This window comes from Cervus elaphus, chromosome 1 (genome assembly GCF_910594005.1).
Source record: "Cervus elaphus chromosome 1, mCerEla1.1, whole genome shotgun sequence".
Taxonomy (NCBI): Eukaryota; Metazoa; Chordata; class Mammalia; order Artiodactyla; family Cervidae; genus Cervus; species Cervus elaphus.
Genome location: NC_057815.1, coordinates 46,516,908 through 46,540,767, shown reverse-complemented (window position 1 = coordinate 46,540,767; position 23,860 = coordinate 46,516,908). Strand labels below are relative to the sequence as shown.

General features: G+C 44.0%; 1 protein-coding gene across 11 annotated transcripts in view; it reads left to right on the top strand.

Moving 5' to 3' along the window:
- LOC122693665 overlaps positions 1–23,860 on the top strand; it is a 365,374-nt gene that overhangs the window by 148,323 nt on the left and 193,191 nt on the right. For all 11 annotated transcript variants that reach the window (XR_006340971.1, XR_006340978.1, XR_006340977.1 and 8 more), the window contains exon 2: positions 5,331–5,444. The gene's annotated coding sequence lies outside the window, so the exon portion shown is untranslated. The remainder of the gene's footprint in view (positions 1–5,330; positions 5,445–23,860) is intronic.

The following is a 23,860-nucleotide window of genomic DNA, read 5'->3' as shown; positions in this document are numbered from 1 at the left end:
GTCTGTAGACTCAGACTGAGCCCGCCAGGCTCCTCTGTCCATGCGGATTCTCCAGGCAAGAATACTGGAGTGGGTTGCCATGCCTCCTGCAAGGATTTTCCCAACTCAGGGGTTGAACCCAGGTCTCCTGCATTGCAAGTGAATTCTTTACCATCTAAGCCACCAGGTAAGCCCAAGCTGGAGTTTAGGAGAATTTAAACTACCGACACCCAAGTCAGTCATGCGGCAACAGAAAACACCACATTGGTGTTTTTCAAAAGGCAACAGAAAACCAGAGACAAGGGAGATTTGTGTTGGCTGGAGCAGGCAGATACATCTCTGTGAAAAAAATGAACTTTGAGTTGCATCTCAAAGCATTAATAGGAAATTCAATTTCGAGCGATGAGGAGATTAAAAATGGAGGTTACTTGCAAAAAGAGTATGGGGTAAGAAAGAAAAATGCTGTTTCAAGAGGGCAGGACAGTAATATAAATGACTTAATAATAAAACGTAATATACTCTCATTTATTTTTCACTCCTAGAAGGAGCCATTATTATTCACAGTTTACAGATGAAGGAATAGGTTCAGAGAGGTTAAACAAATGACCCACATGAGGACAAGTGAAACAGTGGCTCCTTTAAACCTAGACTCTTATTTTGATCCATGAGATTGTATGTCCTTAAAGGCAGTTATCATTTCTTATATGTTGTTAAATACCTCCCGGCTAATGTGTAGCCTGAAAAGACAGTAGGCTCACAAAAAACTTTTATTGAATTATTGAAATGTATCCGTTCTTTTGTATATCAGTTTAGTTGTTTGCTATCTACTCTTAAGACTAAATGGCTTCCCTGGTGGCACACCGGTAAAGAATCCACCTGCCAATGCAGGAGACGCAAGAGATGTGGATTCGAGCTCTGGGTTGGGAAGATCCCCTGGAGGAGGAAATGGCAACCCACTGCAGTATTCTTGCCCAGGACATCCATGGACAGAGGAGCCTGGCTGGCTACAGTCTATGGTGTTGAAAAGAGTCCAACACTACTAGGCAAACACACACACAAAGACTACACATGATCTATAACTTTACAGGACTGGAAAGTATCTTAATAATTTTCCAGTCTAACCAGCTCACTGTATAGAGGAGGAAATTCAGTCTCAAGAAAGGAAGTGGCATACCTAAAATCTCACATCCAGTTATCAGCAGAGCTGGGCCAGTAACCCTGGCCTCAACTTCTTCCACCAAAGCATTTCTCTTATAACATTCAATCCAAGGGAACCATGATAGTCATCTCTCTTCTGAGCTCTCCAATGCTTGATGGAAATGAAAAATGTGGTTAGGACATAAGAGGTGATTTGATAGGTAAGAACTTTGACTTTTTAATCATCCAGTGAAATCATTGGATTTAATGGCATGGGTCAGAGAAGCCTGACAGAGAACTTAAGACACAGGAGGTAGTGGATATTTCATCTGAAAAAAAGAATAAATGTAACAGCAACAAATAAAGAGGTTCAGGGAGGCAGTGAGTTCTTTCACGTGTCATCATGAAAAGCTATAGAGCCACCTATGTTTTGCTCTCTTTTAAGTGGAAAATGTGGTCTCACTTGCCTGGGGCAGATGAGAAGAAGTGCCATCCCAGGCTAGAGGACTGATGAGGGAGTCATGCAGTGGGTAATGGAAAAGAGTCCAGGGCTGGGGTCTAGGACCCCTGGGGATGCTCACAAGCTGTGTGATCTTGGGGAACTCCTGTTGCTTTGCATTTTCAGGTTTCTTATCTGTGTATTGGGGGTTAGAGCAGATCTGTCTAGCTTTTGTCCATCACTGGCCCTTTCAGCTAAGCCTCTGCCCACAGTCAGTGAGTCTCCTTACCCGTGAGTGGGGTGGGGCAGTGCCTTGGGGTGGCTCTGCATTGCCGTGGATGGGGGCTCCTGGGGCTGAGCAGGCCCCTGGGGCTGCAGCAGCATTGAGTGTCAGCCTCTGTGCTCAGTCACACCTTGTGGGTCCAGCTGGCTCCTCGGCTCCCTTCTGCTTGCGTTGCTGGTGTTCAGCGGACACCCCACCTCAACCTATCGGCAGTGGGAACCTGATCTTTTTACCTGATCCCCAGCAGCCTGTCCTCAGGGACCAACTCTGCTCTGTCCCTCTGCGCTTTACCTACATTCTAGATAAGGGCCTAGACATTACTAGATCTCACTCTTTAAAAAAGTTTGGTTTTTTTTGGCCACATGGTGTGGCACACAGGATCTTGGCTCCCCTACCAGGGATAAAACCCGCACCCCCTGCAGTGGAAGCTTGGAGTCTTAACCACTGGTCCTCCAGGGAAGTCCCTAGTTCTCACTCTTTATCTGTGCATCTCATCCTGCCGCTCAAGTTCTACCCCTTTGATTTTCTTTTATGGCTCAGTTTTTTCCTTTAAAATTTTTTTATTTTTTAATTAACCTACAGTGAAACAGACTTTCTTGAACAGTTTAATGCATTTTAACACATGTATACACTCATGTAATCATCACCAAAAGCAGGACAGAGCAGTTATATCAACTGCAGAAAATTGTTTTGTGCTGTTTCCTTTGTAGTCATCCCCTCCCCTCCCCCCAGCCCCTGGCAATGCTGAGATGTTGAACATATCTTACAAATGGAATCATGCTAATGGAACTTTTTCTTGAGAATGGTTTCTTTCACTCCATGTGATATCTTTGAGGTTCATCCATATTGTTGTAGGGCTTCCCCGGTGGCACTTGTGGTAAAGAACCTGCTTGCCAATGCAGGAGACACAAGAAATGTGGGTTTGAACCCTGGGTTGAGAAGATCCCCTGGAGAAGGGAATGGCTACCCACTCCAGTATTCTTGCCTGGAGAATTCCATGGACAGAGGAGCCTGGTGGACTACAGTCCATGGGGCTGCAAAGAGCTGGGCACGACTGAAAGTGACTTAGCACGCACAGCACGCACAGCACGCATGTTGTTATATATATCAGTAACTTGTCCTTTTTAAATTGCTGAGTGGCTTTTCACTGTATGGATATACCACATTTGGCTTATCCACTCACTGGGAGAAGGACATTCGGATGGTTCCTAGTTTGGGATGGCTGTAAACAGAACTTCTATAAATATCCATGTGCAGGTGTTTGTGAAAACATAAGTTTTCTCTTCTCTAGGGAAAATGCTGAGAAGTTTGAGGTGCTGGGTTGACCCCCTTCATTTTGATCATTTCCCACTTTTGGAGTAGGTTTATCCCTCTCCTTGGATTTCTGATACTGGACTCTCTCTGCAGCCTTCCCTCTTCCTCAGATGATCAGGTCCATCAACTAACACATTTCTGGCTCCATCTCTTCCGTCCCCTGGCTCTCCTCTTTCTGGCTAGGAGCTCCCAGCACATCATAAAGCCAGAGCCCATTTTGATTAGTCTAAGATCTTTTTCGGCTCTGAGTTTGCGGTGATTTGGATTATTGCACCAGTTTTGAGGTGCCCTCTGCTGGCTGATTTACAAAGCTGGCTTTATGCCTGAGCCAGGGGAGAAATCGTAGGTGCAATGGGAAAAAGAAAAATTATCAGGAAGGGATGTTGTTGTGGCGAACTAACATTGTCGTGACAGCCTGATGGGGACTCTTCCTGTATTTGATGCTACACATATAAAGAAACGCTGCAATATTTTTGTGGTACCCTACAATATTGTGCTTGTCTTCTCAATTGTGGGCAAAGATGGGCTGTCTGGAAAGCTGGACTCAGCCTGGAGACTGTTACCCAGATTGCTGTTTTGTGAAGACATCCGCATACAAATGACTCAGATCCAAACATTCAGAAATGCTCTTGGAGGGCCATCTGGTTCTTGCTGGTTCTAAAAGCCTCATTCAGCCTGGTAGATGGATCCAGTACAAAAGATAGTGAGGGCTCTTCACTGAGGTTTAAATAGGTTCCACTGACCAAGAAGAGAAGCTGCCTTTTAAAAACAGCTGATACTGATGCTCTGAGAGCCAGTGGATGATGCTTCCCTCTCGTAGGTCAGCAGGAGTTTGATAAATATTTAATTGACAATCGTGCGCTTGCACGGAGGCTCTGAAACACACACTCACACACAGAAACGCAATTTTGTATCACCACGGAACATGTGTTAATTTGTTTGGGTGTCTGAAACAGGCTGGGAAGTCGGCTGACCCAGTCTGCCAGGCAGTGAGGTCTGTCTGAGCCTCGGAATCGTCACTGTGATGTGTCATGTTTAATCCGTGAAGACAGCGCTGTCTGAATGGTGGCGCTGATCGGTGCGCCATTTGTACTCGCAGGCTGCTGGCCTTTCCGATCAAAGGTATGGCTGCGTATTCTGTGGCCAGAGGGACAGGGAGTGTCTCCTTCCTGGGAGGCTGACCGGCTGGGGAAGGGAGGGAATCCTGTGCCGTCAGCCTCAGCTTTGGGCTCTGACCAAGTCCAAACAGAGACTGGGCATCTAGGGAGAAGGACACTCGCTACTAGGGAACAAGAATTTGAGACAGCCACCTCAGCAAGCAAAATGCAGGATGTGGAGCTCATTTCTCGAGTAACCTTTTGTTTCTCTGAGGTTTATCTTTCTCATCTGACAGTGGAACGAGGAGAGGTACTCATCTTTCCTTTAGTTTATGCAGACAAAAACCCAGTATATCCTGGATTGTGTGTGTGTGTGCTCAGTCGTGTCTGACTCTTTGTGACTCCGTGAACTGTGACCTACCAGGCTCCTCTGTCCATGGGATGTCCCAGACAAAAACACTGGAGTGGGTTGCCGTTTCCTCCTCCAGGGGATCTTCCTGACCCAGAGATGGAACCTGCATCTCCTGCATCTCCTCCACTGACAGGCAGATTCTTTACCACTGAGCCACCTGGGAAGGTGTATCCTGGATGGTAACAGTGCAATTCATACTTTATGCATTCTCACTCATGAGGACTCCCCTTGTGGCTCAGACAGTAAAGAATCTGCCTGCAATGTGGAAGACCTGGGTTCAGTCCCTGGGTCAGGAAGACCCCCTGGAGAAGGGAACGGCTACCCACTCCAGTGTATCTTGCTTGGAGAATCACATGGACAGAGGAGCCTGGCAGGCTACAGTCCACGGGGTTGCAGAGTTGGACACGACTGAGCAACTTTCACTTTTCACTCATGAGGATATCAAATTGTCGGAGGCAGGGGTCGCATCTTATTTCTCTATGCCGCCATCTCAGCCCAGCTCTCAGCTCAAACAAGAGATGAAGGGAGCTTGGTAACCACTGTGGATAGAGGTGTGACTTTTTTAGGGCACCTGTGAAGTTGCATGAAGTTTATAAATGTTGACTCTTCAGGGAAGCCATTTCAGCTTTGCCTTTGGTAATTTGTCTTTCTTTTCTTCCCTCTCAATAGAGATGTTGGTGTCCCACATCCTGTTGGTCTCGTCTCTCCAGGACTGTGGCCCTCCAGGAAAATTTCCCTACTGAAGTGGAAGCAATAGCCTCGAGGACCTCTTAGAAAGGACCGGTAAGTCCTTACCAGCAAGCTTCTAAAAGAAAAGAACTAGAGATTCTCAGTACCTGTTGTCCCCATCTGAGGACACAAAGCAAAAACCTCTTAACAGTCAAAAGCAAAAGCTAATGATTTGAAACTTTTTAGTTTGTCCTACTATGTCTCTCCTGTGGTGATGACACTTGAAATGATTTCTGACTGTTAATGGAGAAGTTTCACATGGTCGGTTTTATAAACCTCTGGCGAGGCTTACTGTCTGCAAGGAAGACTTGGCAGGATTCTGCGGGTGACCAGCTTTACTCCACATGGACTCCCCCCTTCTCTCAGTGTTCAACACTTTCAGAGAGTCTTAACCTTCTTTTTCTTAAATTAATTTTTATTGGGATAGAGTTGCTTATTATGTTAGTTTTTACTGTTCAACAGAATGAATCAGCCATACATATACATGTATACATACATATATCCGCTCCCTTTTGCAGTTCCTTCCCGCTCACGTCACCACAGTGCGTTAAGTAGAGTTCCCTGTGTCATGCCGTGTATCCTCATTAGTTATCTGTTTTATACATAATATCAATCATGTATTTGTGTCAATCCCAGTCTTCCAATTCCTCCCACCACCCGCTTCTCTTTTCTGCTTGGTATCAATATATTTGTTCTCTACATCTGTCTCTCTCTGCTTTGCAAATAAGATAGTCTATACCATTTTTCTAGATTTCATATATGTTAAATATGTGTGTGTGTATATATGTATATATATATATTTTTTTTCTCTTTCTGACTTCATTTCGTATGACACTCTCTGGGTCCATCCATGTCTCTACAAATGACCCAATTTCATTCCTTTTTATGGCTGAGAAGTATTCCTTTGTATATATGTACCACATCTTCTTTATCCGTTCCTATGTTGATGGACACTTAGGTTGCTTCCATGTCCTGGCTATTGTAGATAGCCAGTTCTACTATGAATGTTGGGGTGCATGTATCTATTAAATTATGGCTTTCCCAGGGTATATGTCCAGATGTGAGATTGCTGGGTTATATAGTAGGTCTATTTTTAAAGAAACCTCCATACTGTTTCCATAGTGGTTAGAGTCTTAACATTCTTTTGAGTGGTTTCTATTGGACCCTCACCTAGCCTGATCTCTTGTAGTGTGGCTGGGGTACCAGAGCCTTACATTGCCTCCTGATGAGTTTGCTGATGATGGTTATTACAGTGCTTGTATTTTTTTTAAAATTTTGGTAAAATGCATATAGTATAAAAATTACCATCATTAACCATTTTTCTGTTCAGCTCACTGGTATTAAGTACAGTCACATTGCCTTGTTATCATCACCTCAGTCCATCCACAGAACTCTTTTCATCTCACAGAAATGAAACTCTGCTCCTATGGATCAAGTACCACCCCTTCCTCCCTTTCCTGCCCTTGGAACCACCATTCTGCTTTCTGTCTCTATGAATGACAGGTCCCCTAAGTACTTCATAGAACTGGAATCAGAGAGTATTTGCTTTTTTGGTGGCTGGGTTATGTCCCTTAGCACACCGTCCTCAAAAGTTCACCCACACTGCAGCATGTATCAGAACTTCCTTCTTTCTTGAGGTTGAGTAATACTCCATTGTATGTATATATCACATTTTATTCATCCTTTCATCTGCAGGTGGATACTTGTTTCACTTTCACCTTTTGGCTATCTTGCAGCACTCTGCTATAAGCGCGGATGTACAAGTATCTCTTCAAGACCCTGCTTTCAGTTCTTCTGGGCTTGTACCCAGAAGTGAGATTGTGAAATCAAATGGCAATTCTATTTTTAAGTTTTGGTGGAGGCGCCACCACCCTGTTTCCCACACTGGCTTGTGTCTGCATTCCACCAACGGTGCACAAGAGTTCTGATTTCTCCACATCTTTTCTAACACTTAAGCTTTCGGATTTTTTGATAGTAGCCACTCTAAAGGGTGTGAGCTAGTAGTTCACTGTGGTTTTGACTTGCATTTCCCTGAAAATTAGTGATGTTGAGCATCTTTGCATGTGTTTATCGGCCATTTGTATGCCATTTTTGGAGAAATGCCTATTCAAGCCCATTGCCCTTTTCTGAATTGAGTTCTTTGTTTTGTGATGGAGCTGTTGGAGTTCTCGATATGTTCTGGATCCCTTATCAGATATGTGATTTGTAAATATTTTCCTCGGTTCAATGGGTTGCCTTTTTACTCTGTTTATCATGTCATTTAATGCATAGAAGTATTTCATTTTGATAGAGTCTGATTAATTTTTTTCTTTTTCTGTTTGGCTTTTTGTATTATATCCAAGAAATAATTGCCAAATCCTGTTTTGAAACTTTCCCCCTATATTTTCTTCTAAGAGTTTGATAGTTTTTGGTCTTATATTTAGGTCTTTGATATACTTTCTGTAGTGCTCGTTTTCACCCCTTCCTGTTCAGTGAATTTCTTAAGCACAGAGACTGTGGTTGTTCATTTTTATATTCTTAGTGCTTAGGGTGTATCTGACACATGATAGGTACTCAGTAAATTATAGTTGAATGAAGCAACTTTATCAGATATGATGAGACTAAATTAAGGCCTATGTTTATAGTGATTTGTGATTTTCATAATAATAACAATTAGAACAGACTGTCTTGGAGACCCATAAAGAAATCTCTGAAATAAAAATGTCAAACAGGTTTCAAGGGCTTTTTGGTATTGTATTTATTTACTTTTCCTTGAGGATGTCAAATAGTACGCTTGGATATTTGTCACACTAATTGTGTTCTCATCACACTTGACCTCTAGTTCCTTTCTCATGAGCTCTGTACATGGTGAGCTCCATCATGATGAAACAATTAGACAAGGTGTTCTACCATCCATAGTGCAGTGGTAAAGAACCTGCCTGCCAATGCAGGAGCCACAGGAGACATGAGTTCGATCCTTGGGTCAGGAAGATCTCCTGGAAGAGGAAATGGCAACCTATTCTAGTATTCTCACCTGAAGAATCCCATGTTTAGAGGAACCTGGCTGGCTAAAGTCCACAGGGTCAAAAAGAGTCAGACACAGCTGAGTGACTGAGCACCCATGTTCTGCCATCCATGTGGGTCCCTAAAATCCTGCGTCAGCTACTGAAGGAGGTGGGCACTGGATTGCTAACTGGCCTTGAGAAGCTTATTCCCACATCTCTGTTTCTCCCTTAGTTTTCTCGTTTATAAAATGAGAGCTTATATAAGATTCCTCCTGGTTTTATTTATTTATTTGGCTGCTTGAGTCTTAGTGATAGCATGTGAAATCTTCTCTGCGCATGTGGGATGTTTCATTGTGGCCTGCAGGCTCTCTAGTCATGGCAGTGGCTCTCTAGTCGTGGCAGTGGCTCTCTAGTCATGGCAAGGGCTCTCTAGTCGTGGCAAGGGCTCTCTAGTCGTGGCAAGGGCTCTCTAGTTGTGGCAGTGACTCTCTAGTTGTGGCAAGGGCTCTCTAGTTGTGGCAGTGACTCTCTAGTTGTGGCAGTGACTCTATAGTTATAGCAAGGGCTCTCTAGTTGTGGCAGTGACTCTCTAGTCGTGGCGGTGACTCTCTAGTTGTGGCAAGGGCTCTCTAGTTGTGGCAGTGACTCTCTAGTTGTGGCAGTGACTCTCTAGTTGTGGCAGTGACTCTCTAGTTGTGGCAAGGGCTCTCTAGTTGTGGCAAGGGCTCTCTAGTTGTGGCAGTGACTCTCTAGTTGTGGTAGTGACTCTCTAGCCATGGCGTGTGGGCTCAGTAGTTGTGGTGAGAGGGCTTAGTTGACCAGTGGCATGTGGATCCCTGGTTGGGGAACAACCAGGGATTGAACCCACCTCTCCTCTGTTGCAAGGAGTATTCTTAGCCACCACTCCTTCTAGTCCTAACATGATGATGAAAGTTTAGGTATTGCAGTGTGTGCGTGCATGCTAAATTGCTTCAGTCATGTCCAACTCTTTGTGACCCTATGGACTGCAAGCTGCCAGACTTCCGTCTCCATGGGATTCTCCAGACAAAAATACTGAAATGGATTGCCATGCCCTCCTCCAGGGGATCTTCCTGACACAGGGATCACACCCACATCTCCTACCTTGACAGGTGAGTTCTTTACCACTAGCGCCACCTGGGAAGCCCAGGTACTGGCAGTGGAACATTTCAAAAAAGAGATGAAATTCAGCCACTTCTGGGAAGAAATAAAGACAAGATTCGCCAGCATCCAGCCTCTTCCTGCGCACCTTTCTGCCTGAGAAGTGACCTGAGGATCAGGTAGAGAGAGCCACTGTGCCACCTTTGCAGTTAGGTTCCTGCTTGTGCCACACATGTAGGCAACAGGGGCAGAGGATGAATTGAAAACAAAATTCCTATTATAGCTGTGTGGTCTGAATCAAGGACATCATCTCTGCAACTCGGTATTCCAGAGCCAGTTGTCTCATGCTTGTATGTGTGTGTGGCACAGCCAGCTTAAAAGATATGAGAGCTCCTATTTATACCATTGGCTAACACGATGAATGCCATGCTACATCCAAAATGCCATACATCCTACATGTTTCCTGGGCCAGTTTCCACCGAGTGAGGGGCAGTTACAACTACAGCCTCCCTGGTAAACATCCTGCAGGAGGTGGACTGTGTTGCACTGATATCTGACTCCGAGGCTGCCTCTGCCAAGGCCATCATTGGACCTGTCTGAATCTGGATATTGGGTTATCTTCATGGTGCCAGTCAATCAACAAGGCCTAGCAAGGGCGTTGGGGAGATCTAGGTTCTTGCCTCCACTATTTCCATCTGAATACTTTGAAAAAGTGACTTACCCTCACTAGGAATGGGTTTCCACAAGTGTGAAAAAGTAGAGATTTTCTGTGCTGTTTTATATAGAGAATTGGGTTGTTGAGAAAGGGATGAAACTAGCTTTTACTGAGCACATTCTAGGTGCTAGGTCCTGTGTTATGTATTTATACAAATGATCCTGTTTACTGCTCAAATGGCTCCATGAAGGAGCCGCTACTAGACTCCTCTTATGACAAAATCGATGCGAGAGGTGAAGTGCTTATTCCAGAGCCACACAGCTTATGCGCAGCAGAATCAGGACTGCAGTGCACGTCTGCTGGGTCTGAAGCCAGTGCCTTCCCCACGTCGTTAGACCTGGATGTAAAGTGGGTGCATTTTTCACTGATGGGGGCCCTCTCACCCTCTCCTGCCTCTGGTCACAGTGCTGATTTGCTTTCCCTAGGGCTCCTGAGAAAGGGAACTTGCAACCATATTTTCAAGTGAAAGAAGTAACTTTTGGTTACATTTGGTGGGGGGGCGGGGTAGGTGGGACGAAGTGTTAGTCACTGAGTCGTGTCCGACTCTTTGTGACCCCATGGACTGTAGCCCGCCAGGCTCCTCTGTCCATGGGATTCTCCAGGCAAGAATACTGGAGTGGGTAGCCATTCCCTTCTCCAGGGGATCTTCCTGATCCAGAGCTCGAAACTCAGTCTCCTGCATTGCAGGCAGAAATTCTTTACCGTCTGAGCCACCCGGGGTGGGACAAAAACAATCCCAGTGCAAAGATCCAAGCACAAGTGAGGTTCATCTACCCGTGCTCTGGCCTTGCAGTCCTTTCTTTTCCTCGATCTTCCTTTTTCTAATCATCCTCTTCAAAACCTCGTCCTTCTTGGGGCCCCTGGTGAGTGTGATGGTGTCCAGATTTCCGCGCCGGGGCCTGGGTTCACAAAAGGCCAAGTTGACGTCCATTCTGCGTCTGGCTTATTTGATGCCAGAGGAGCGCTGGGGTCTCCTGAGGAGCCAGGAGAGATTTGCCTCCTGCAGAGGTTTGGATAAGCCCCAGCTAATCTCCATGGCTTCTTAAGGGCACACCTGCTTGTCTGCCAGCCAGCAGCCTCCTGGCTCATTTCCCGTGGGACGACTGGGGTCAGAGGGCCTCCAGAAAGCCTTTCATCCCCCACTGCCCCGCCAGGCCCCCCTCAGCAGCACCTGGGTTCCACCCAGAAGACTTCCTTTGAGGGGAGACCGAGACGTCCCTCCCCAAATGGGGTCCGGTGCCCTTTCCCTTCCTTTCGAGGTGGCTTGCCTGTTCCTTCTTCCTAAAAAAGCGTTTAATTCAAGCTTTATCACGGATGGCTCCAACTTTATCCCACTGGGGCTAAGCTGATCTGAATTAGTTTCTGGGCTGCTGAGCTGTGAACACATAGTAGGTGCTCAGTAAATAAAGGTGGTGCCTGATTACGATCCTCTGGGGCGTCCAGCAAAGCCCCGTCCACTTTCCCTGTGTTTTGTTACCAGAATGTAAATAATAACACTTATATTAAAATGGCAGAGAATTTGAAAGTCATTTCTGTTTAGCTGTTGGAAGTTAGAGGTTAGAGGCTATCTCCTCCCTCTTTTCCCCAATCACATTTCCTTCTTAAATATCTTTAGGAGTAGTTAGTAGTGAAACTAATTCTTGTTCTGTGAGCACTGTGCTTAGGATGCGTGGTGAGAGGTTGCTCTTTGAAATGCAAAGCTCCCAGGGGTTGGCTGTCTTCCTCCTCTCCTTCTGTTCCTCCTTCCTTCTCTCTCTCCCACCTTCCATCCTTCCTTCTTTTTTTCTCCTTTTCTTTTTCCCTCCCCTCTGTCCCTCTCTTTCCTGTACCTAAAATGAAGACAGAGCTCATTTTGGAAGAGGGTACTATATTATTAATGGTATCCTTTGAGGTTATGGCTGAAAAATCTAGTTTGAAAAACTAGGATCCTCTCTTCCTTTGAACTCACCAATTGTTCTATAGGCTTATCATTCCACTTGTCCCTAATTTCACTGATATTTGTTGAACCCTTATTCTGAGACCCTGGATGGAATAACATAGGATGGATCCAGCCCCATGGAAACCAGTTTAACTGGAAAGATGAGCCATTGGAATTACATGATCAAGTTATGTGTGAATTGATCGCCAATTGGAGTTTTAAGGAATGGAGGGGGAATGAGCAAAGATTTATTACTCTGATGCCAAGCATGATTTCCTGAGCTTATACATATTTCAGTTATTTTCCCCAAACCATGCAAGATAAGCAGTGTTATTCCCATGTTATAGTTGAGGAAGTGGAAGCCCAAAGACATTGAATAGTTTGGTAGATTGTTTGCAGAATTAAGACTATAATTCAGGTGATACAATTTTGCCTAGAAATCAAGCTTTAATTCGAACTGTATTTGAACAACCATCAGATTCTCTTCTATTCCTTCTACACAGAAAAACAGTTGTAGACAGCCGCTTTAGAAAGTGAATACTCCAAAGTGATTTTTTTAAGGGGAATGCATGTAAAGATAATTTCCCAGCTAATTGCTAATGTTCCCTTTCAGTCTGGATTGTGTACATATTAGGGGGGTACGTGGTGACTTTAAACCATAGGTTTTAATTATTTTAGCTGGAGTGCTGCACCTCTGCCTCTGCCAGTGGCATTCCCATCAAGATGCTCCCCGCTCCCTGAAATGCTTTGGCATTGTCTCTCTTCTGATAATGTGTACACAAAAGGATGCTCCCCACCTCCCTTTTCCCCAGCGGAGTACACAAACAGCAAGCGGACAGACTTGCTCTAAGCAACTGCAACTCAGAGCCCATAATATCGTGGCAGAAAGTGGAAAATTAAACAGCCAGTGCTGGGTGCAAGATAATAGCATAATAGGGTAAGTGTGAGAGAGTCAGGAGGCAGTAAATGGCCCTGGAGATGTCGAGATTCTGGGAAAGTAGGGCAGAATAAAAGCGGAGATACCATCTGTGGGAGCCAGGCAGTTGTGAGAGACTCTGAATGACACAGTGTGGGGATCTGTTACACAACACAACAAATAATAGTAAAGTAATCACCGGGCCTTACGAGTGACAGATACTCTTTGTTTGAAATGCCACTCTCCTGGCCATGAACACCACTGTAACCATGGTCATAAATGGCAAGGTTATAAACTACCTCTTCCTCCAGCCAGTAAAAATTGCAGAAAATGAGAATCAAAACAGTGGATGCCTCCTTTCCTCCCTGGATAGACTCTCCCCTGGCCCAGCAGTAGGCACCTTGCATGCCCTCATCCCGTCTTTTTAAAAAAATTTTTTTAGTTATTCCATGTGGCATGTGGGATCTTAGTTCCCCAACTAGTGATTGAACCTGTGCCCCCTGCAGTGGCAGCACAAAGTCTTAACCACTGGACCATCAGGGAGGTTCCCCTTAACCCAGCTTATTCAATCATAATAAGCAGCTATGTCAATAAACAGCCATATCAGAAGGAATTGAGGGACAAAAGAAGGGATTGAGAAAGGAACTGAGCTTTTCATTTCTAATAGTTTGTTAGGAAGTTTAGTTTTTAGTTTGACTGGGTACGTCTGTGTGCCAGCCCTTCTGCACAGATCATCTCAGTTGGTTCTCACAATACCACTTTGAGGTTGATAGCATCATTCTGATTTTAAAGATGAAAACTGAAGTGCAGAGAAGGGAGAAGACTTGCCCAGCTTCACCCAGTGGTGAAGTCATGGTTCTCATTCAGATGTGGGCGACCCCCAGGTTCCTGCACTTTCCCTTTCATCCTGCGTTTCCCATGGGTGGAACAGTTGTGAAAGCATTACATCTGCTCATCTGAGATCCTTTCCCAAACAGCCATTATCCACGAAAGATCCTTTGGACATGAAAAACTTCTCGTTAAGTCTCTGGAAATCTGGAATCAACTAACCCAAAGCCTCAAGTAATTGGAATGCTTCTTATATATTTCAATATTAGATGAAAGAGACAAAGGAGAGTTAAGCCACATAGTTTAGGCGTTTAGCAAAGCATTTGCTTCTTGGATGTACATTTATTTCAGTACATTTTTTTTTCAGCTCAATAATATATACTTCCACTCTATTGAACTATGACTTCCAGAGTTTAGAATGATGACCCAGAAGTGTGGCAGGGACATAAATCATTAAAGAGAACCAAGGAAGAGCATAGAAGAAAGAGTACTGATTTAGAAAGTCTTAAGAATTTTGGCTTGAACCCCCAGTGCAACCCACAGGTCCTGCATCTAGGCATATACCGCCACTATAACCTTCAGTTCTATCAGCTGCTAGATAGGCATGTGGTGCCTCAAAAGGCCATAGTGAAAAGTCAGTGAGATAGCGTGTGTACCCATTACCTGGTGCAGGGGATGTGCGTTGTACCTGCTCAGTCAATCCTAGTTTTCTTCATAAATCAGAAAGTTAATCTTTAAACACAGGTAAAACAAAGTGGATATTAGTCATTTACAATTTTTCCATCTTTTGCTACTTGTGTAGCATCTGTGAAATGGGTTGAGAGGGTTGAGGACATTCAGATCATTTACCTTGACAAAAGGGTCCTGAGAATGTGCTCCCAATATGGAATTTTTTATGTCCAGACAATCAACTCTCTGCTTCTTATATTATTCCTGATCCTGTCAGTGTCTCACAGTGATAGGCCATATATTGAGCAACAACAATAACAACAAAGATGTTGAAGTTTGAGCAACCCACAGTAGAATTTACCAGCTTATTGCTTTAATGCAACAATCCAATTTTCTCTAAGCAGACTCAGTCAAGGGAAGCAAATGGTAGAGTACTAGGCTGAAATCTCCTTGCTTTCTACATTTCTTCATAACCCATTATTTTATGCCTCAACTCTCTGCCTAAATAACTCAGTCACCTTTAGAGGTATTTGTTCTTGTTCCTGTGAATCCAGACAGGTCAAGGGCTTGCCAGTAACCCCGACATGATGAATATCTTGAAGAAGAGAATGATGGCTTTGAAACACGTTGTATTTGCAGGTGACTGTTTAACATTGGAGTGAGGCAGGCCTTGGTTTGAGTCCTAGATTTACTGCTGACAATCTTCAAGCTTTAGTTTCCTTATTAGTCAACTGTATCTGGCTCATGCAATAAGTTCTCAATACATTTCAGTCATTAAAAGAAGTTTGCTTTCTGTTTATCCTGCTGTTAGTAACCTCATTTAGCTACCTTCGAGTCTCTTCTGAGACTGAGATGTAGTTTATACCCATCATTCTAAAAATAATTCACATGCTCAGTGTTTACACCTTGGATTAGCCGGATGGACACTGCAGTCTTCGGGGCTTCTCCGTTAAAGACAACACAACGTGGTATCCACCCTCGGCTCCTGCTCTCTTTTTCCTTGCCTGTCTCTCATTCTCCCCTCCCAAGGAGGGAGGGGTGTCCCAGTGACAAGGTCGATATGGCAGAGGTAGGGCTTGCATCAGGAGCCCTGCACATGGAGGACATTTTATCTAAATTTGCAATGATTTGCTTCTCACTGCAGACACTCCTCTTTAGCATTATTGATCTCCTCTGTCTGCTGAGCCACGTCAGATGTCTTTGACCCTGCTTTGCACCACAAGCAGTGGAGAAGCTGCCGGAGACTGTCTGACATTGGATTGAATTCAGTTCCTCTTGATGTTTGCAAAGGCCTTTTTCGTTCTGTCTTGAAATGGCTTGTGCCATTGCAGGTGGGGTCCAGAGCCTGCCTCCTTTGCGTCACACCTTGCAGTATAGTAACAACTTCTTTGGGGGGTGAGACTCTCTTTCCTGCATCAATCAGGTTGTCCCAAGTTGGCCAGCGCTCTTGAAGCTTGGATTTGTTCTCTAGGAAGTTGGTCAGGATAGTTTCTGAATAAAACTAGGAGGGGACGAAAGAAAATGTTATTTATATAAAATTATTTTTTAAGGATTTTTTTTTTTTATGTAGGCCATTTTAAAAGCCTTTATTGAATCTGTTACAATACTGCTTCTGTTTTATGTTTTGGTTTTTTGGCCACGAGGCATGTGGGATCTTAGTTCCCCGACCAGGGATTGAACCTGCACCTCCTGCATTGGAAGGTGAAGTCTTAACCCCTGGACCACCCAGAAAGTTCTGAGAACATATTATTTAATGAGTGCATATAAACTGAAATGGTAGCATAAGTGGGAAGGAAAGGAGAATAAAGACTAAAAGTAGGGGTGCTGTCTTCTTTCCTTCTTTTTTCTTAGAATTGAAGGTTTTCCTGAATTATCTCTAGGGCTTTAGTGAGAAGAGAAGCCAGGTGAAATTTTTTTGTTTATTGTTTTATTTTACCCATCCAAAGGCCAGCTCAAAATATTACACTCCCTCAACCTCCCTGGACCATCAGAATTCCCTGATCTAGCTTACTACAGCTCATGAACTCAAGCCTGTTTTTTTTCTCTTTTATTCTGGATCCTGTGTGATAATACAAGACACCTACTGTTTGTGCTGTCTCACAGTGATGACTTCTGGACTCTTTTGAAGCCCTGAGGTCACTCCAAGAGAAGAGTAATAATAACCCTGGGGAACCCAGAATAGCCTTGCTTGAAACGTTTAATTTTCATAAGAGAATGATGATAACTTAAATCAGTAGCAAATATATAGCAGAGAAATAGGCCCCTGGTCCACAGAGAGAGGATCAATAAAGGTTTGGCTTGCAAGATGAAGTAAATCAGAGAGCTGGGGTAATTACTGAACAAATTTTCTCCAGAACCTCTGCTCAGGAGGGGTTTAATTTGAGTGCTTACTTTAGATTTATTGTCCCCTAAATTCATCAAGTTTATCAGATTTTACTTGTGCAGGTCCAGTCTCCTCTGTCAATTTCTCTCTCTGTCCCCACCACCTCTTTTCTCTCCCCCGACTTCCTTTGTGTGTGTATGTGCGTGTATTTTTCTAGGTGGCTGGAAATTGAGCGATGATCCTCTACCAATCTCATCCTTAGTCTAAATTTCATTTTGTACCAGGACTGGCAATATTATAACAATTGTTAACAAATCTGTGTGTTAAGTTATGGTCCCTTGAAGGTGAAAGACAAGTAGTTGACTATCACACATTACCCTTAGTTTAGTTCTTTTGGTAAGATATAATTATTTTATGTTTTTGCTGGCATGGCTAGCACCAGGCATCCCAGTACATCACATATACTCTGTTGCTTAAACCTGTTGCCATGACAACCTCAGCATTCTCCCAGAGCAACAAAATTTAAATATGTATCTATGAATTTGAAGAAACAACTATAAGATTGAATAAAACTCTACTAACATCAGTCTATTTCGTATGGAGTTCTGAGATGATTTTCATAATAAAAATTATTGCATATAATGACATAAGATGCAATCCATAGTTAATCTTTCCTGGTAAAGTACAGTGTAATCAGGTTCTTTCATAGGCAAATGGGTGAATGCCCTATTCACTGTTTTTTGAGTGTCTTGTATGCCTCTGCATTAGACTCATGTATCAGTTAGGGTGCTCTCTAGTAACAAACAACTCAAAACTATGGTTTTTTTTAAAAAATGGAAGTACAGTTCTTTCTTTTGTAGTAATCCAGTGTACTGTTTCTAGTCAGTATTAGTGCAGTAGAGTGTGGCCCTGCACAGTCCTTAACACACAGCCATTGCTGTGCACCATTACCTTGCAGCCTGTTACTAGGCAACCATTACCCCAGGACCATTACTGGTGCTGCTCAGCCATTGGTTGGTACCACAGGGGACCCCACCCCCAAGCAACCAACTGTCAGTGAGTGACTGTTTGTGGTCCTGCTCAGCCATTGGTCAGTGCCACAGTGGGCCCCTCCCTCAGGCGACCAATTGTCAATGAATGACTGTTAGTGGTCCTGCCCAGCCATTGGTCAGTGCCACAGTGGGCCCCTCCCCCAAACAACCAACTGTCAGTGAGTGATAATTAATGGTCCTGCTCAGCCATTGGTACATGCCACAGTGGGCCCCTCCCCTAGGCAACCAACTGCCAATGAGTGACAGTTAGTGGTCCTGCTTAGCCATTGGTCAGCACCACAGTGGGCTCCTTCCCCAAGTGATCAACTGTCAATGAGTGACCATTAGTGGGTGATTCAGCCAGTGGTCAGCAGAGTGATGGTCATCAGGCAGAGTGAGGTAAGAGATAGATCCTGGACTTCTCCTGGGGGCCTCCAGCTCTTATAGCCTCAGGTCAGTGGGTGACCTGGGGGCCCAGGGAATAAATTGAGGGATGTGTCCTGCAGGAATCCAGAGCCCTCATCAAAGCTGCCCACTGGTGGGGCCCAGGCCTTGAAGCGGTGGTGACCCTGTCTGCCATTCCCATCACCTGATGGCAGAGGCAGTCCTCACAGGATGCAGTCTGCCCGCACCGTCTGGGCACCCTGAAGAGCCTAGGAGCCAGTTGAGTCATGGGCACCTGGATCCCTCAGTGATGAGAGCTGGGTAGGGTCTGGGGACTTGACCTTGAGGAGCTGCCAGCTGAGATCTGCCTCCTCTCAGCCAGGATTGGGACCTCACAGGATGAGAGTTGTGCCTTGAGACCTGGCCCTTTCTTGTCAGAACAGAGGATAACATTTGTTTGGTGAAGATTTATAGGCACATCATTACCTGACCATGACCTGACCTCAAGAACATAGGATCTACGTCAAGACATTTGCAGCAACTCACCATGCCCCTCCCTCACCTTTCCTAGAAAAGGGCATTGCTGAAGGCTTTTGGGGAATTTGGGGGCTTCAAGGTATGAGTCATCCTTCTTCTTGCAGGGCACTGCAGTAAACCTTTCTCTGTTCCAGACCAACATTTTGGTATAGTTTGGCCTTGCTGTGCATCAGGCACATGGACTTCTGTTTTTGGTGACAGTAACTTTCTTTAGGGCAGTGATCCAGAGACCCAGGTTCTTTCCATCACACAGCTCAGCCAGCTCCTGAGTCCCTTCTCAGCCTTGGCATGTAGCTGGCAGCAGGCAGAAGACAGCATGGAGATGTGTTGTAAACACCTTGGAGGGAAATGCATACCTTCTCATTTTCCGTTGGCTGAGATTAGGTCATGTGGCTGCCACTAGGTATAAATGGACCTGGAAAATGTAGTCTGTGGCTTGGTGGGAGTTTGTCAGTAGTAATGCTATGAGAGCAGGAGCATCATGAATTTTCACTGGTAGCTGGCTAGCTCTGTCAACCTGCAGGAAGATAGAAGAGGAAGCCGTGCTTCAAACACATGAAGGTGAAGGTTCAGTTTGGGGGGAGAAAGTCATGCGGTAGTAAAAGGTGAGCTGGGTGCCATGGGGAGAGCCTGCTTCCACTTGGCAGGATTGGGGAGGTTGGTGGCAGTGCCATTTCAGCAGTGGTACCTTGCATTGCTAAGGAGACATGTCCATTGTTGTTTAGTCATTCAGTCATGTCTGGCTCTTTTGTGACCCCATGGACTGTAGCCTGCTGGGTGCCTCTGACCATGGGATTCTCCAGGTAAGAATTCTGAAGTGGGTTGCCATGTCCTTCTCCAGGGCCTGTTTCTGACCCAGGGATTGAACCCATATCTCCTCCCTTGCAGATGGATTCTTTGCCACTGAGCCACCAGGGAAGCCCATAGGAGGCATAGCCTCTGGCAGTTTTAAAATAATGGACTTGCTTAAAAGCGCATGTGGAAATGGAAGGCTAGAGGAGATGGGATTGAAGAGGAATAACTAGATAGCAAAGTTGTCTCTGCTGATTCTCAAGTGATAAGCCTGTTTTTCTCTCTCACTCTCCACTTGCCTTATCATGAGTGGGTGACCTTGATGAGACATTTTCAACACAGTATCTTTGCTTTCCTTTAATCTCCTGTCAGTTGCTATCACTGTCAGCATGACCTAGCTCCAGTGAAACATTCAGTTTTCGTTTCTGCCTTAGCAGGAATGTTAAATTATGAGGACATGTCAGGATGGGAAGAGGCCATACACACCATGGACACATTACTTGAGGGGAGTCACTGAAGGACACTGACCTCTACTCAACATTACAAGGATTAAGAAGGCATGCATTTTGACTTTCTGGATTCTTCTACAGTTTGAATTGATATAACTTGTCACTTGAGCACTGTATCTTTTGAGTGCTGACTACTGTTGTGTTCCAGCCAGGTAAATTGGAATAGACACCTACTTGCCTGGAGTGAGAATGACCAGTTATAAGTTTACTAAAAGGCTCCAAGACTCCAGACATAACTTTCATTGGTGGGTGAGGTGATTGATAAAGGATTTGTGGTTGTAATGTTCTTTGAAATGTGTTCAAGAAACAAACACCAAAATGCAGTGGTCACTGTAAAAATGCTTTGAAAAATTATAAACACTTCAATACAAATGAAAGACAGAACAGAGTAATGATTTCAAATGGAGAATTTCTCTAGTGACATTTGTATGAGGCACTTCAAGTAATCTGTCTTAGCTAAGGAAAAGCAGAAGTTGGGTTTGTGTGATTTCAAAGCATTTCAGTGATTCTTTGAGATGCTTGCCAACCATGGTAGACATGGCAAGAGATTAAGATGGATAAAAGCAAAGCATTCAAGTATTTGGAGATTGGTTTGGGAGACAACAAAAGTAATAATTGATGAAGCATGAATTTAAATGCATAAACAGGCAGGAGAAATGGAGGCAGTTGTTTAGACAATTGGATCAAAACCCCTCTCTATGAATACTGTACATTTTGATATATCTTGCCATTTAACTAGTTTTCTCTCTTTGAAAGCTTTTTAAGGAGAAAAGAGAATTTCATAGTTTAACTTGGTTTGCAGAACTTAGCCCTTAAGTTCTGGTCATGGCTTTGTTGCTCCTTCACTCTAAAATAGTATTTTATAAAATGTTAAAAGTCATAGACCAAAAAGTAATACATATAAGCTTCCCTGAGATAATCACTTTACTTTCTGCTTCTCCAAAAAGTTTAAAATGGTCACTCGGCAGCCTGAGCCTGTCTTTCTATAAGTCTATATAAATGGATAACATTTTTCTAGAGGTCTTGGATTCTAAGGGTACATGTGAGTGTTTTTAGTTTTTATTCCAGTTGCCTCTGATATACCCCACATTTGATTAGTTGCATAATGGAAATTTTAATCATGATGTAGCTTTTCCACTTGACTTTTTCTCTAAGTGCTAGTTTTCCTTTCACCCTCTTCTTTTTTTCTTTTCTGGATTTGAATCTTTTTGTGTTCAGTGCTTGGACTTAAGTCCTAGATCTCAAAAAAGACAAATGCCTCCTAACTCTTTTAACTTACGTTTGTAACATTGGCGATGTACTGGTTAAACAATTTAATCTTTTAAATGAAGTTTTATGTTCTCTGTTTGACTGTTGATGGGATAGGTGACCTCAAATTTCTAAGATAATGCTGAACTCTAAAACATCTACATCGACTTTGGCCAGAAAAGGACACACACTAAGACCCACTGCAGACAAATGTGTCTGAGTGATGAGCTGGGGCCAGGGGAGTTTAGCCTCATGGCAAAGTCAGTCCCTTGGGGGCCCAGACATCATAAAGGAGCCCTACAGGGTGTTTGAGTGAGAGTATAATTGTACATTTTTAACAGTTTCTTCTATGTAATGAACAAGAGGCCTTTCCAGCAGGGATGGGATGTTGCAGTGATGTCCATATCATAGAATAATAGTGGTGATTTTCTTGTGAAGTCATTCAGTCATACAACTTTCCAGTTAGAAGTGCTATTCAAAGTCACTGACTCTAACTTTCCAATGTGCTTCCATTAAGTGTTCTTGACTAAAGAGCATTCAGCCTCTGTGTGCACCCCAAAGTTATATCAATAACAAATAAATCCTGTCATTTTATTTCTCTCCCAGCTAGTTGTAAGTTTGAAAAGAGCTCTGCACGACTAACATTGAGATCAACTAGCTAATGTAGATACCAACCAGAGTTTTAATTATGGTGGTGTCAAATATTCTGCATTTAATGTTGGGGAGTAACCACTGATTTTTAACTGCTTTATTAATAAGAAACAGAATCTAGAGTTTCAGAAAGTCAAAGGATCTTCAGTATCAGGTATGTGGTCATTGAAGGCTGTCCTCAAATCTGAAATGCCCCTACTCTGGGAATGTTTGAACGAATATTGATGAAAAATATGGGAAGGAATCAGGACCACTGACTGAAACCCACAGCTACCAATATTTTCTGCTGCTTATCCCTCTTTCTGCTTTATGTTCTTTTCCTCTCCTCTAATCCCATTTTTTTCTCCTACTGATCTTTTCAACTCTGATCTGTTCCCCAGTGAATAGATACCTTGTGATTAACTTGACAATTAAAAATCCCAGACCATCTTTACCCAGTTTTATCACAGGTACAGTTAACCTGGAATGTGTGTACTGGGAGACAGCCAATTATGAGTATATCTTAAGCAAAATCAACCCTAGAAGCAGGTTTGCATGCATGTATTTGTGTGCATTGAAAGTGAAAGTGCAAGTGCAAGTCGCTCAGTCGTGTCCGACTCTTTGTGACCCCTTTGACTATACAGTCCATGGAATTCTCCAGGCCAGAATACTGGAGTGGGTAGCCTTTCCCTTTTGCAGGGGCTCTTCCCGACCCAGGGATTGAACCCAGGTCTCCTGCATTGCAGGCGGATTCTTTACCAGCTGAGCCACCAGGGAAGCCCAAGAATACTGGAGTGGGTAGCCAATCCCTTCTCCAGTGGATCTTCCTGACCCAGGAGTCGAACCGGGGTCTCCTTCATTGCAAGCGGATTCTTTACCAACTGAGTTATAAAACAGATATTTAGAATTACCATCTCTCTAAACTTTTCCCATAGTGTTGCTCCTCTGTATTAGGACCAGCCATCTGAAGTACATTGTATCTTCAATTTCTACAGCCTCGGAAATGAGGACAGAATATGTCAGTCATAAATTTGTTGTTTTATAAAGCCTCGGACCATACCCATGCATTAACACGTCTTTTTGGTTAGTGTCATATTGTTTTTGCAGCTCAGCTGGACTAGATTGTATCACACCTTGTGCACATGGACTGGTAGCTGCTTCCAGGGCTTACTGGGTATCTATTTATCTAGCTAACACTTGGTGAATGGCAGTGACAAATGATTATGTACTTCCCAGGAGCGCACATGTATTTCCAAAGGTCAAATGCATTTCAGTGATCTGGTGATTCTCTCAAGGGGGAAGTCAGGAGCCACAGGACAGAACAATAGGAAAAGCTGCACGTGAAGTTAACCAGGGAGCATGGTGGTCCCGAGCTGGGAGGCACCACATGGCAGGGCTCTTGCACTTTCTCACAAATGCTCGTTCACAGCAGTTCCTGGACTCAGTGAACACACAACCTCAGGAACTAGCAGTGCCAGTGACTCTGAGAGAGCCCTGCATCCTCTGTAACTGCTTGTGTTAGAGTGCAGTGTGGTGGAAACCCTGGAAGGAAGTTGCTGCATTGTCTTGGAGACACATTTTTGTCATCCTTCTCCCTTCAGAAGCATTTTCTATAATCATCTGCTTTGCCACTTAGAAAGCCCTTTACTGGCATTCTCTAATGAAGCTCCCAGCTTCATGGACTGCGGTTCCCATTTTTCAGAGCCTGGGTTATTAGATACAGAGCAGTTAGGGTAATTGCCCAAGAGCAGGCTGTTTCTATCTGAAATGAACCCAGACATTTAGGATGCTAGTTCTACAGTGCTATTCCCCAGCCTTTCTGGATCTGAATTGCAATTCTTTTATGTATGACTTATGGAGTAATTTG